We start from the raw sequence: 13352 nt of genomic DNA on the forward strand, positions 1-13352 counted from the left end.
AAAATTGGCACAGTTACTTATTTTACCTAAAGAATCAAGCTAGGGAGTATTGCTCACAATTTTCCAAAATTGTCATTTTTCTTGTCACCTCAAACTTTTGAAAGAAATGCTCATGTTTGAAATATGTAGAAACCACTCAAAATTTCAAATGCAGGAATTAATTATTTTTATAGAATATTAAAATATTTCGGAATTTGAAGATTCTCAATTTCTCAAAAAGGGAAAACCAACAAAAATAAAAATGAAATAATAAAAAAATATTTTGAAGGAACATCTGGGAAGGGGTACACCTTTTATGTCAGAAAAAATGTGTAATTTTACTTCTGAATATGTATAATTTTACCACTATTCTGGTGTAATGTCACTTTTACAATCTAAATTGAGGTAAAATTTCATCATAAAAGGGGTAATATTCTACCTTCCAAAATTACACCTACCAAATTTTCACAATTTTTTACTGTGTACTCATACAGCTTATAAAAACTACTCATGAAAAGATATTAAAAAATCAAAAATATCACAAAATTAATTATTTTAGCTGCGTTCGACTTTATGTCCTTTCGACCACTTGTTATTTTCAACTTTTGGCCGATTTTTTGTCGCACATCCGTACCATCTTTACTGCATTTGGTAAAGGGGTAAACGTGGTTGCCTCTCACCCAGTCGGCCTGGGTTCGATCCCAGAAGTTCCCGGTGGCATTTTTCGAGAAGAGATTTGTCTGATCACGCTTTCCATCAAACGGGGAAGTAAATGTTGGCCCCGGTCTAACCTAGAGGTTAGGTCGTTAGCTCAATTCAGGTGTAGGAGTCGTCTCCCTGGGTTTCTGCCTCGGTAGAGTCGTTGATCGGCAGTTGGACTAACAATCCAAAGGTCGTCAGTTCGAATCCCGGGGTGGATGGAAGCTTAGGCGTAAAATGAGGTTAGCAATTGCCTCAACAATCAAACCTTCGGACACCTAGTTTCGAGTAGGAACCTCGCAATTGAGTACGCCAAGGCAATGCTGTAGAGCGAAAAATTTGTTTTGCCTTCCTCACCTTACTGAGGAAAGGCTATAAAATCACTCGGAAAATGAACTTTTTATTTAGAGCTCCTAGACCTACCTTCATTTGTACATATCGACTCAGAATCACCAGCTGAGCAAATGTCTGTGTGTTTGGCTGTATGTAGACATGTGTACCAAATCAATGTCACTGGAATATCTTGTCACAGACTCAACCGATTTTGGACGGTATGGTTTTAATCGATCCGTCTTAACGTCCCCTAAGTTGCCATTTAAATTCATGCAGTTTTAACATGTATTTAAAAAGTTATGTTAAAAAAACTGATTTATATTAAATTAAAATTATGGTAAAAAGGATGTTTTTTTTCATAAAACCCTTACATGTTATATATTTTTAGAAAGCATATGAGAAGACCTTTTAGGTGGAGTGAGAATTTTCAAGATCTGACTTACCTATCTTAAATTACAAGTAGTTTAAAAATGGTCTGAATTCACCGGGGGGATGGCAACTCTATTCCGACCAAAGCAAACTGACAACAGTCGACATTAGCACGGTTGTCAAATGAGAGCCCACAACAAAAGCACTAGCTGTCAAATGGTAGCCCATTGTTTAGGTTTTTGATTTTCAATTTTCACGCAATTCAAACGATAAATACCTGAAAAAACACGTGAATTGTGTTGCTGATGGCAAATTCTATCATATCCTTGGAAATTCCATCCCAATATTGGCTGAAAATTCATATCGAAAAAAGTGATTTTTCTGTTTACCTTTTTTTGCTTTTTTTCTTTTGGTCGATCAAACAGTGCGCCCGTACACTGTGAATCGGCATTACACATTTTTCGGTTTGGTTTTACACATTTGCATGGGACTTTTGAGTTTAACCAGGATAACACACTTCGTGTTACCAAAATAATATGAATAATACTGATTCTGAGTGTTTTTTTCTGAACTTCCAAGATGGCGGCTTCTTCGCTACCCCCTGGAATTCACATAACCTCAACTGATCGGGGCTGATCGCCACGAAAAAGCAATGTAGAGGGATGCCATTTTCCTCAAAGGTCGTGTCTGTATAATCTTGACTAAAAGTCTGTAGGTAGTCTGTTTTTTTACTCATCACTTATTTTTATTAGGACCTTTTAGGTGCTGCGAACGTTAGGGGAGATCCATAAACATGTGGACACTTTAGGGTGGTTGGAATGCACCTAAAGGTGGATTAAGTAACGTTTTTTTTAAATAAAATTCAAATCTACCCTTTCGACTTTAAGGGATTTCGACCTTTTGTCGTAAAATCGTAATTTCTTCACTGCATTTGTTTGAATTACATTTTCAATCTAGAATGTATCACAAAATGGTTTGTGCATAAAATTTTAACTCAGAAAATTTCGTAATTGAAAGACGCAACTTTTGTTACCCGAAAAAGCAACGGTCATCGGTTGATTTTCTAGTTATCGTAGTTTTAACTGAAAAAGTTGATTTTTCCGATTTTGTGCGTGGTGCGTTCACAGTAATATTAAGTGTCTTTTTTGACGAAGGTTATGTGCATGCTTTTGCATCTGATTTTACCATCGGATTTTTTGCTGAGTTCGATTTGCGATGCCTTTTCGTTGGGTCGCAAAATTTTTCGCGTCCGTCGCAGTGTGTTTTTCGTTTTTTTCTTCGCGTGCGTGTGTGCGTGTGAAGGTGCGGCTGGCTTTGGCTGTCCCGATGACAGTTAGCCAGTTCGATTTGCGATGCCTTTTCGTTGGGTCGCAAAATTTTTCGCGTCCGTCGCAGTGTGTTTTTCGTTTTTTTCTTCGCGTGCGTGTGTGCGTGTGAAGGTGCGGCTGGCTTTGACTGTCCCGATGACAGTTAGCCAGTTCGATTTGCGATGCCTTTTCGTTGGGTCGCAAAATTTTTCGCGTCCGTCGCAGTGTGTTTTTCGTTTTTTTCGCGTGCGTGTGTGCGTGTGAAGGTGCGGCTGGCTTTGGCTGTCCCGATGACAGTTAGCCAGTTCGATTTGCGATGCCTTTTCGTTGAGTCGCAAAATTTTCGCGTCCGTCGCAGTGTGTTTTTCGTTTTTTCGCGTGCGTGTGTGCGTGTGAAGGTGCGGCTGGCTTTGACTGTCCCGATGACAGTCAGTTCGATTTGCGATGCCTTTCGTCGGGTCGGTAAATTTTTCGCGTCCGTTGTCGATGTGCAACAACAACAAAACCCTATCATACCATTTCATCTCGATACATCGTAACTCGTCGTTCGCAAAGTTAATCAGTACCTCACTAAACATCAATCATTCAAAACTCGTGAAATCATCACAAGTTAAAAATAACACTGTTTAACCCTTCAGTTTTAATTACAAATGATTTTGGTTCTATCTTTCCACAGCCGGCTGTCTAAGACTAGACCATTTCATTTAAAATTTAACAACAGATAAACGGGAAATGTCTCATCCGCAGCCTCCGATTGCTTGCCTTGAGAATAATACAAAATACCGTTCAACAAACGCTATGATTTTGGGTCGCATCATCATCTTCTATGATGAATCCTGACCAACACCCTATCCTACTAACAAGTTTTCAGGTTCCTGGCGCTCGTGGGGTGTAAGCACAGAGTAAATCAGCTGCCCTAGTAGCAACCTGCGCTAACTAACATTCCGTCCCTTAAAATCGAGGTCTACAAACTGACATGGCGGGCGCCGTTGGTGGCCAATGACTGTTACCTATTCGCAACTGATCTAGCTTTAGCAATCATGGTGTTTTATCTTTTCAGCGCATTCATACATGCTGTTGATAAGGGAAACACCACTAGATCGTCGAAGCCTATAATCAGTAGTGCTGAAAGGATATTACGGTTCTGTTCAGCAACGGAGGGGCAACCATGGGTGATCTCTCATGCTCATGCTCATGCTCATGCTGATTTTACCATCGGATTTTTTGCTGTGTTGAAAACCCCAGTTTTTATTTTCAAAAAATCATACCTTGGAATCCTGTTAAAGAACTCCTCTAATTTTTGAGTATGTTATGTAAAATTTCTCAAGGAATTCAATAAAAATATCTTTGATCAAGTTTTGTACGACCTGTTAGGCTGGGTTTAAAGATCCTCAAACTGTGGTTTTTACAAAAATCGGAGAAACTGGCAGATTTTTTGACCCACCCTTACACGGCGTAGGTCACCCTTATGGTAAAGAAAATAAATAGGTCCAATAATTGGTGAGCTTTTTAAAACATTATGGGCAGAATTTTTGAGGTAAAAGATGGATTATCGAAGCAATTTTTAAATTGAAAAGAATTTATAATAAAAATCATAACAAATGGAATTTATTCTTGATTAGGAATACTTCGACATTATACTAATGCAAAATTAACTCAAAATCTGGAGATATGTGCATCATATTTTACAACAATGCAAAACAGAATTTAAATACAACTCGCAATGCTGATGAAATGACAAAACTCAAATGCTCGTGCATTATACAACTATGTACATCGTCGTCTGTCGGAGTTAGTTGCAAGCTAAGAATGCTTTACTTGTCCACGAGAATGACTTAATTTGGTAAGATAAAATTCCTACCTGTATTTGTTCCTTTACGTGAAGTACTCCGAAGGTAAACCAGATAGTTGGTACTTCATTCATTGATTAGTTTATGATTGATTAGGGATGGTCAGTTGAAAGTTTTGGTAGGCAACATCTTGAATTTGTTAAAATATTCAAATAAAGTAAAATGATGCATTCAAAACATTTCTGTTAATCTTTGCAAATTGCTACAAAAAGTCACCGCGGATAACGGGCAAACAGTGTTGCCAACTTGATCGGCGTAACACCAGCCCGTACGGCTATCAGATATAGACCGATCGAAGGTGATCGGTTAGGTGGCGTAAAATGTCAGTAGATTGATTAACTGTTTCTGATGGCGCTTTGTTTGCTGCGTGACGCGATTAGAAATGGCATTTATCGTCGCGTGCCTCATTGTGACTTAGTCACTTTATCGTCTGAGCAACGTTTGCTATCAAATTATTTTAAAAAATAAATAAAAATAAAAGGCCAGCAGCACTGCAATAAATTGCAACTAGTTACATCTGTGCGAAGGCCTAGGTTAAGAACTCGCTTAAACGCGGGGTCTTTGTACAAAGGATGACATTGAGCAAAAAACGACGGCGAAAAACTTCCTTTCACTGACAGTGGTCCAAAGCCTCGGATGCAGCTGAGATGCAGTTCGGGCACCAAAGTGTGGTTGCAGCATGGCATGAATCAAAAAGTTTGTACTCACAGAAAAAAAACAGTGTCAACGGCCTCAAGTTACATGATGTGGTGCGCTTGGCATAGTTTTATGCAGGGTTAATTGTTTAGCAAGAGATTAATTCATTTATTTCCGAGTTGGGGCAGGTTTTTTTTTCAATTGCGGTTTGAAAAAGTAAAGGTTAAATCTGTTTTAAAGTGCGATTTGCCCAGTCACTTGAGACCGTTTTTAATTAGCATGAAACTTCCTTATAAGAGCATTCTCAAATGATTTTAGCGTTGATTTTTTTTGGTTAAAAATCATGATATTTGCTTCACAGTCCAGAGTTCATCCGCATAAGATTAACACAAGGAATAATCAAATATATTGCAAAATCTCTAGAGACAAAAACGCTAATACTGATCTAAACGGGCGTGCCTGTTTTCAGGTTCTAGAAAACACACACGTCCTAAAACTAGTTTAATATTCCCTGGAGTCAGGGCTTAAATTATTCAAAAATGCTGTCTCCAACGGTTCTGATCAACTTTGACCGAGTGGATGCTGTACACGTGTGCTCTTTTTTAAGATATCTTATGTTGTTGGCACCGAAATAGTGCTTGATTTGCATAAGTCAAACACCCGGTGATAGACCTGTTCGTTGGCAGCTTTCGGTCGAAACCTTCGGATAAAGGGCCAACTTGTTTTTAGCAACATTTCTAATTCAGCTAGTGCTGCTGTGCTTTTGTGATACCTGTTGATTTAGGTCAAAATCTTGAACTTGTTTCATGAAGTCCTTGTACTCGACATCCATCACACCACATTAGTCCACACGTCTTAGTGTCAGTTTTATCATGTTCATATCCGTCAACTGCCACTACCCGTTGAACATAACCTCACAAAATGACCAACAAACAAGTGCATCTCGTTACCGTGGTCAATTAAAGCAAAGATTAAGGACTTTTCAATTAAGTGCGTCTTGCGAAAATAAAGCAAATTTCAAAATTTTCTGCTCACTGACAGGCCATAAATTAACCCTTTGCAGCGGTAAAATTTTTACACTTCTTATTTTTATAAACAAAACCACCCAGCGAATGACGATGAGTGACAGACCTCAGGCTCGAGCAAAAACTGACCTTTACCTACGGAACCTGATTGTTGAAAACTTTCCCATTCCGGATCGCAGCGTGTCATAATGTGAAGCGTAATGACGTTAATTGATGGAATTGCCCGTCAATAAACTTTCAATTATGATCCTGGTATTTTTTCATGTTGATTATGTTTGAATGGTGTAGTCGAAGAAGATTTTTATTTGCTAAATAAAATTTCCTCGAATCATCTAATAGATTTCAATAATATCTCACAAAAAGTTTATTTTTATAGCAAGTACCACCCTAACGCGCTTAATGTTAAAACTTTTTACCCATAAAACGTGCAACTCTGAACAAAAATAAAGGGAAATATCCTTTAACATCGTTAACAAAGCAGATCTGGCAGCTTTCCGGATCGATCGGCCGCCGTCGTTGCCGTTGTCGTCACCGATGGGCCAGCATTATGATTATGGTTGCACTAAATTACACAAATTGCCCTCCTCCTCCGCGGGGAAAAGTCACGCGATCATAAGATTGAGCACTCGGGAAGCCGGCCAAAAGGGGTGGTGTGTTGGGTTTGTCATAATTAAGTTTAATGTTGGCGCGCAAAAGAAACGTGGCAAATTGCTTATTTATGCAGAAAAGTTTGACGATTTGTGACCGATGAAATACCGATGAAGGGTTTTGGTTGTTCAGGTTGAAGGAAATCAATTTGTATCCAAAATCAAAACAAACCAACGACGTGACGGATTTTGGAGACAATTTTTGAATTCCAAAATAATTTCCTCTTCCTAACATTAATTCAGAATACGATAATGACTACGATTGGTGGTGGTGTTCGGAAGGTCGTCTTCATTGGTGGCCGTGCCCTAGCATTATCTATGCATAACGCATTTTGCTTAAATTTGTTGCCCGATCAAACAATCAGTAAACAGCTGTAGTCTATAAAAAAAGAACAGTTGTTTTGTTACGTGTCTAATATTTGATTAAACAATTTAGTATACTCGTATTGTGTTATTAAAATCAAATCAAATTATTCACTCTACAGCATTGCCTTGGCGTTTTCGATTGCGAGATTCCTTCTCGAAACTAGGTGTGTTATTGTATAGCATCAAAAATAATTACACTTTAAAAAAATAACATGTTTTTCATGAAAAATTTTACAACCTTATAAAAATGTTGAAAAATTCAAAAACATTTTTTTGTAAAATCGCAATAACTCGTGATGATTATAAGAAAACCCCTTATATTAATGTAACAATTTTTTTGTTATTGTCTGCTCTACAACTTTGTTGAACATTGTTACACTCTGAAAAATAACCCTTCAAAATTACAAAAAAAACATGAAATTTTAAAATGATAATGGGTAATTCTCCGCCAACTCACACAGCCTCTTCGTTTTGCGTGAAACTTTGTCCTAATGGGTAACTTTTGTCCCTGATCACGAATCCGAGGTCCGTTTTTTGATATCTCGTGACGGAGGGGCGGTACGACCCCTTCCATTTTTGAACATGCGAAAAAAGAGGTGTTTTTTCAATAATTTGCAGCCTGAAACGGTGATGAGATAGAAATTTGGTGTCAAAGGGACTTTTATGTAAAATTAGACGCCCGATTTGCTGGCGTACTCAGAATTCCGAAAAAACGTATTTTTCATCGAAAAAAACACTAAAAAAGTTTTAAAAATTCTCCCATTTTCCGTTACTCGACTGTAAAATTTTTTGGAACATGTCATTTTTTGGGAAATTTAATGTACTTTTCGAATCTACATTGACCCAGAAGGGTAATTTTTTCATCTAGAACAAAATTTTTCATTTTAAAATTCCATGTTTTTTCTAACTTTGAAGGGTTATTTTTTAGAGTGTAACAATGTTCTACAAAGTTGTAGAGCAGACAATTACAAAAAATTGATATATAGACATAAGGAGTTTGCTTATAAACATCACGAGTTATCGCGATTTTACGAAAAAAAAGTTTGAAAAAGTTGGTCGTCGTCGATTATGGCCGTTCATGGTCACCCGCGACAGACACGGACGACGAAACAAAGAGAAACGCAAAAAGTAACTTTTTCAAAACTTTTTTTCGTTAAATCGCGATAACTCGTGATGTTTATAAGCAAACCCCTTATGTCTATATATCAAATTTTTTGTAATTGTCTGTTCTATAACTTTGTAGAACATCGTTACACTCTAAAAAATATCCCTGCAAAGTTAGAAAAAACACGAAATTTTAAAATGAAAAATTTTGTTCTAAATGAAAAAATGACCCTTCTGGGACAATGTATATTCGAAAAGTACATTAAATTTCCCATAAAATGACATGTTCCAAATTTTTTTACAGTCGAGTAACGGGAAATGGGAGAATTTTTAAAACTTTTTTAGTGTTTTTTTCGATGAAAAATACGTTTTTTCGGAATTCTGAGTACGCCATCAAATCGGGCGTCTAATTTTACATAAAAGTCCCTTTGACACCAAATTTCTATCTCATCACCGTTTCAGGCTGCAAATGATTGAAAAACACCTCTTTTTTCGCATGTTCAAAAATGGAAGGGGTCGTACCGCCCCTCCGTCACGAGATATCAAAAAACGCACCTCGGATTCGTGATCAGGGACAAAAGTTACCCATTAGGACAAAGTTTCACGCAAATCGAAGAGGGGTCGGGGCAACTGCTGTGTGAGTTGGCGGAGAATTACCCATCTACGAGAGTTGGAATTGATGAAGCCTTTCCTCATTAAGAAAAAAATTTGCTCTTTGAATCTCTAAAACTCGATTTTCGATTTCGAATTTCGAGTCAGGTTTTTTTGTTCTGGTCATCGTGTAAAAAGTTCCCCAAACATATATCAAATCCTCACACTTTTATCAACATACCTTTTGGTCAAGAGAGGGTAGAACCTAGTTTGTTTGACTAGATTTAATTTTTATTGTCTTGATGAAAATTATTGTCCTTAAAGAAATTAAGAAAATCTGAATTTCAAGTTGTTCTTTGTATTATTCATTTCAGGCATATGAGCTGGACAACATGATTGGAAAACAGAAGGTAAATATAAAATAGTTTTGAAAATTAAGTAGAATTTATGTTATACATAATAGTACATTGTAACTCCAATCAGCACATCACGGCTTAGTAACAATGCGGAAATCTCGTTATAAAAGTGCGATTGACTGGGTGTGGAAAATGCAATCGATATCGACGTTTTGAAGGAACGACCAAGATATGAAGTAACTGCATTAGGAGGATTGAAAGCAAATAGCTTTGCCGACGTGAAAATGTTTGTGTGTGTGTGTGCAGCACATGAATGCACCCTACTTAGAACTAGTCAGTCCACATAAAGTAGTTCGCGTGTTTGAGTTAGTTATCCTTGTTATATTGATCCCTGGTAATCAACTGCAGAGAACATAAATTGTTGAAAGGATTGACTTTTTTCCCCCCGATACAAGTATCTTCAATTGATACCATTTGACTTGGAATTATGTTTGTAGACGCAATTTTGCAGCGATTCCATCGAACTTTTATCCGATCTAGATCGAATCATCCAGCAAAGAGTTGCTATATTTCATGCAATTACCGCACCAGTTAGTCGAACTCAATTACCTCCCAAATGAAGTTCTTCTGATTTGCTGCGCGAGATTCACCTTTTAATTAGTAAAGTGGTTTGCAACTTCCCCGGGTCCCCCTGGTCCCAATCGGCCTTCGTCCTTTCAACTGCCGGCACTACCGTTGGGTTGGCCACGATAATTGGCGATCCTGAAGCTCGCTGCCGAGGGGAGCGGCCATAGCACACGTGCCCAACATTGCCTGCCTGGCTGGGAGGAAGACGGGGTGCGTTTCTTTAGAATTTTCGCTTTTATCTTGGGAACGGGCCAACTAACCAGCCATGATAGGAGCATAACACACGTTTTAATGGTCTCCTCTCCGTGTAATGTAATCGATGACCCACTTCCGGTTCGATGGCCACCGATGGCGGTTACGGCTTGACAATGGTTGGGAGCTGTTCTGTAGGTGGTGTGTACTTTGTGGCGATAGAGTAGAGTAACTGGCAGAATTTTCACAGTAACTTAGAATTTGAAACTTTTTATAAATTCATGGATTGGAAAGTAGTAGAATTTAAAATATTCGAGTGAATTACTGACCATTATTTCGTGCAAAACTATTATTCCGTTCTATCCTGCAGAAGCAGTTAGTGCAGCAGAGAATCATTTTCCTCCACCCGTCGTCACCATCTTTGTGGAAATCCCAGCGGAATGCTTTTTAAATTGACATTCTTTCCTGGTGGATGGTCTTGTATGCGGTAGGGGAACATGGGGAGAAATACTTGAAATTAGAATAAAAATTATAGTGTTGTAAAAATATGACACGTTATCTCTAATTTTCAAATTGCGAATCAATCAAAATAATGATAAATGTTACATTTCTCCACCTTAGGACTCAACTTTGTCTTCCCTCTAACCCGAGTGATTATAATTGACATCAAGGACTGGTTCATCGTTTTCCTATATATCCTTGAGTAGAATGTGCCTCCTCCATCGGGGGTTGTTTTTCTTTCATCGTGGTCAATTGACGGCGTCGGGAATGCAACCCAACGGAGTGTGCCGGGTGCCCAGCAAGGTATTGCATAATTTGTAAGGTTGGGAAAATTAAAGCACTGTTGTGACTTCAATACAACACAGTTCATTTTCACATGAATGGTTTCAAAAACCACTTGAAAGGTTTTTGTCATATCATTAGGCGATTTATTCACGAATATAAAAAGTTTTCAACCTTGGAATTGATCGCCTTGGGTGTCATAGAAGAGTAAATTGGAGACGGTATAGAAGATGATATCGAATGGTGTCGATGAATTGAAGAACATTTTTTCTGCTTTTAATGGTCATCCAAGAGAAGTAGTTTTTTTTTTTTGCTAGGTGATGAAGAGCTATCAGATTCAGAGCTATTTAAAAAAAACTCTGGAATCATTTAAATTTCTACTTTTGGAAACAAATGGTTGAAACTTGAATTAAACTTAATTTCTTAAAATGAAGACTGAAAAATATATTTTTTTGAAAAAAGTACCGTAAACGGGTGACTTTGATAGGTTTGCGATTTTTCCGCAAAATGAAGTGTGCAATTAAAATACGTACGGAATGGTTTAGAATCATACTGACTGTGGTAGAGAATAGGGCGTCCAATTTTCCCGGGTTTTTAATTTCCCGGGAAACGGGAAAAATATTTTTGAAATCCCGGGAATTCCCGGGATCCCGGGATTTTTTTAAAGCTGTCATAAAATCTATGTTGTATGTATGTATGTATGTATGTATGATCCCCATACCCGCAGGCAACTTGGTCCTGGAACACATGTGAGCGCTAGGTGAACAATTCGATCATCTTTTACTCCGTAATCTGTACACCCACGTGCATAAGTTTTTTTGCACGAATTTTGGTGCTACAAATACCGACGCATAGATCAAAATGGTTACCCTCTTCTGTCATAAAATCTATGTTTTCATAATATTTGATATGTTTTCAAGCTTAAAATCATAGAATAAGCAGAACAATATTAATTAGTGACAATCTACACTTCAATCAAAACAAGGACGACCGTTTTGAAATAGATTAAAAGAAATTAAAAATTATTTTTTTTATCCTCTGTTGTGCTTTGAATTTTAATTCAAATGTGATTCAAATTAAATAAGTGTTTTAAATGAATATATTTCTTTTATATATTTTTTACATGACATGACTACAAAAGCTCGAAAATTTTCTTTGAAATTGTCTAAAAAAACAATGAGCGACATCAAATAAAATGATTCCAGTCTATGTTAAATTTTAGATAAGTTTTGAATTTCTTGTTTTATATAAAACATATTTTACAAATTATTTTTATGTTACTACCGCCAACTGATGAAAATCAGGACTACAGTCTGAATAGGAACAGGAGATTTTAGAGGAATATAATTGGAAATCGAATACTAGGAATTATAATGATCTGTTCATGTTTGAACCGAAGTCATTATGCAAAAAATGGCTTCAATAGCTGTCTTAATTCGTTACATTTGTCCTGATTTGCTCCAGATTTTGCCGGTATTTGATGAAAAATAATTTAATAGGATATTTTTTCAAATTTAATATCCTAAATATAAGTAAATATAATACTCTTTTTTTTTTAGTTTTTTGAGATTTTAATGCTTTGAAATTCGTATCGCTAACTATGTATTCAACTGTTCATCTATTTCTACAACCAAATCTGAATTTTCAGACCAAAATTTGTTTTTTTTTTTCAATTCCCGAGCAGACGGAAAAAACTTGGGAATAACAATTTGTGATGTTTGAAAATACTAGGCCAATAACATTTTATGTTATTTATAACAAGATTTGTTAGTCGCCGTTATGATTTTTTTGTTATTGGATTGTTATTGTAATAACAGACTAAACATGAGTTATTCTTCGAACAAATCTATGTTATTATTTTTTGTTATTTTAACAACTAATCCGATCATCCCAATCACAGTTTGAGATATTCTTCCATAGCAAAAAATGTTATTCCTAAGTTGTTTTGGCTTGCAATCAATATCATACCAATAACAAATTTTGTTATGATAACATAAACTGTTAGTAAACTCTTATGCAAAATTGGATTTTGCAAGAATACTCTATAACACTTTCTGTTATTTTAACAGTATTTGTTATTGAAATGGCATGAATTTAGTTATTACCGTCTGTTCGGATTCCGGGATTTCCCGGGACAAATTACAAAAAATCCCGGGATTCGGGAATTCCCGGTTTTAGAAAAATCCCGGAATTTTTGTCCCGGGAATTTCCGGGATGGACGCACTAGTAGAGAAGTGTTCAAAGTACCTCAAGAGGAACATTTCATAAAATTTTGAAAACTTTAAACAGTTAGTTAACTATAGTAAAGAAAATGTTGATGTAAGTCATTATTTTAAACTTCTCAAAGTGTCATGATTTACTCAATGAACATAATTTTGAATCGGAAAACGGAATGCATTTTCGGATTCTTTGGATAATTTTGCACTAAGAGAAGGTTAAATAATTTTTTAAATAATAAATTATATTTGTTTGTGATACACAATCAAAA

This window comes from Culex quinquefasciatus, chromosome 3 (genome assembly GCF_015732765.1).
Source record: "Culex quinquefasciatus strain JHB chromosome 3, VPISU_Cqui_1.0_pri_paternal, whole genome shotgun sequence".
Lineage (NCBI taxonomy): Eukaryota > Metazoa > Arthropoda > Insecta > Diptera > Culicidae > Culex > Culex quinquefasciatus.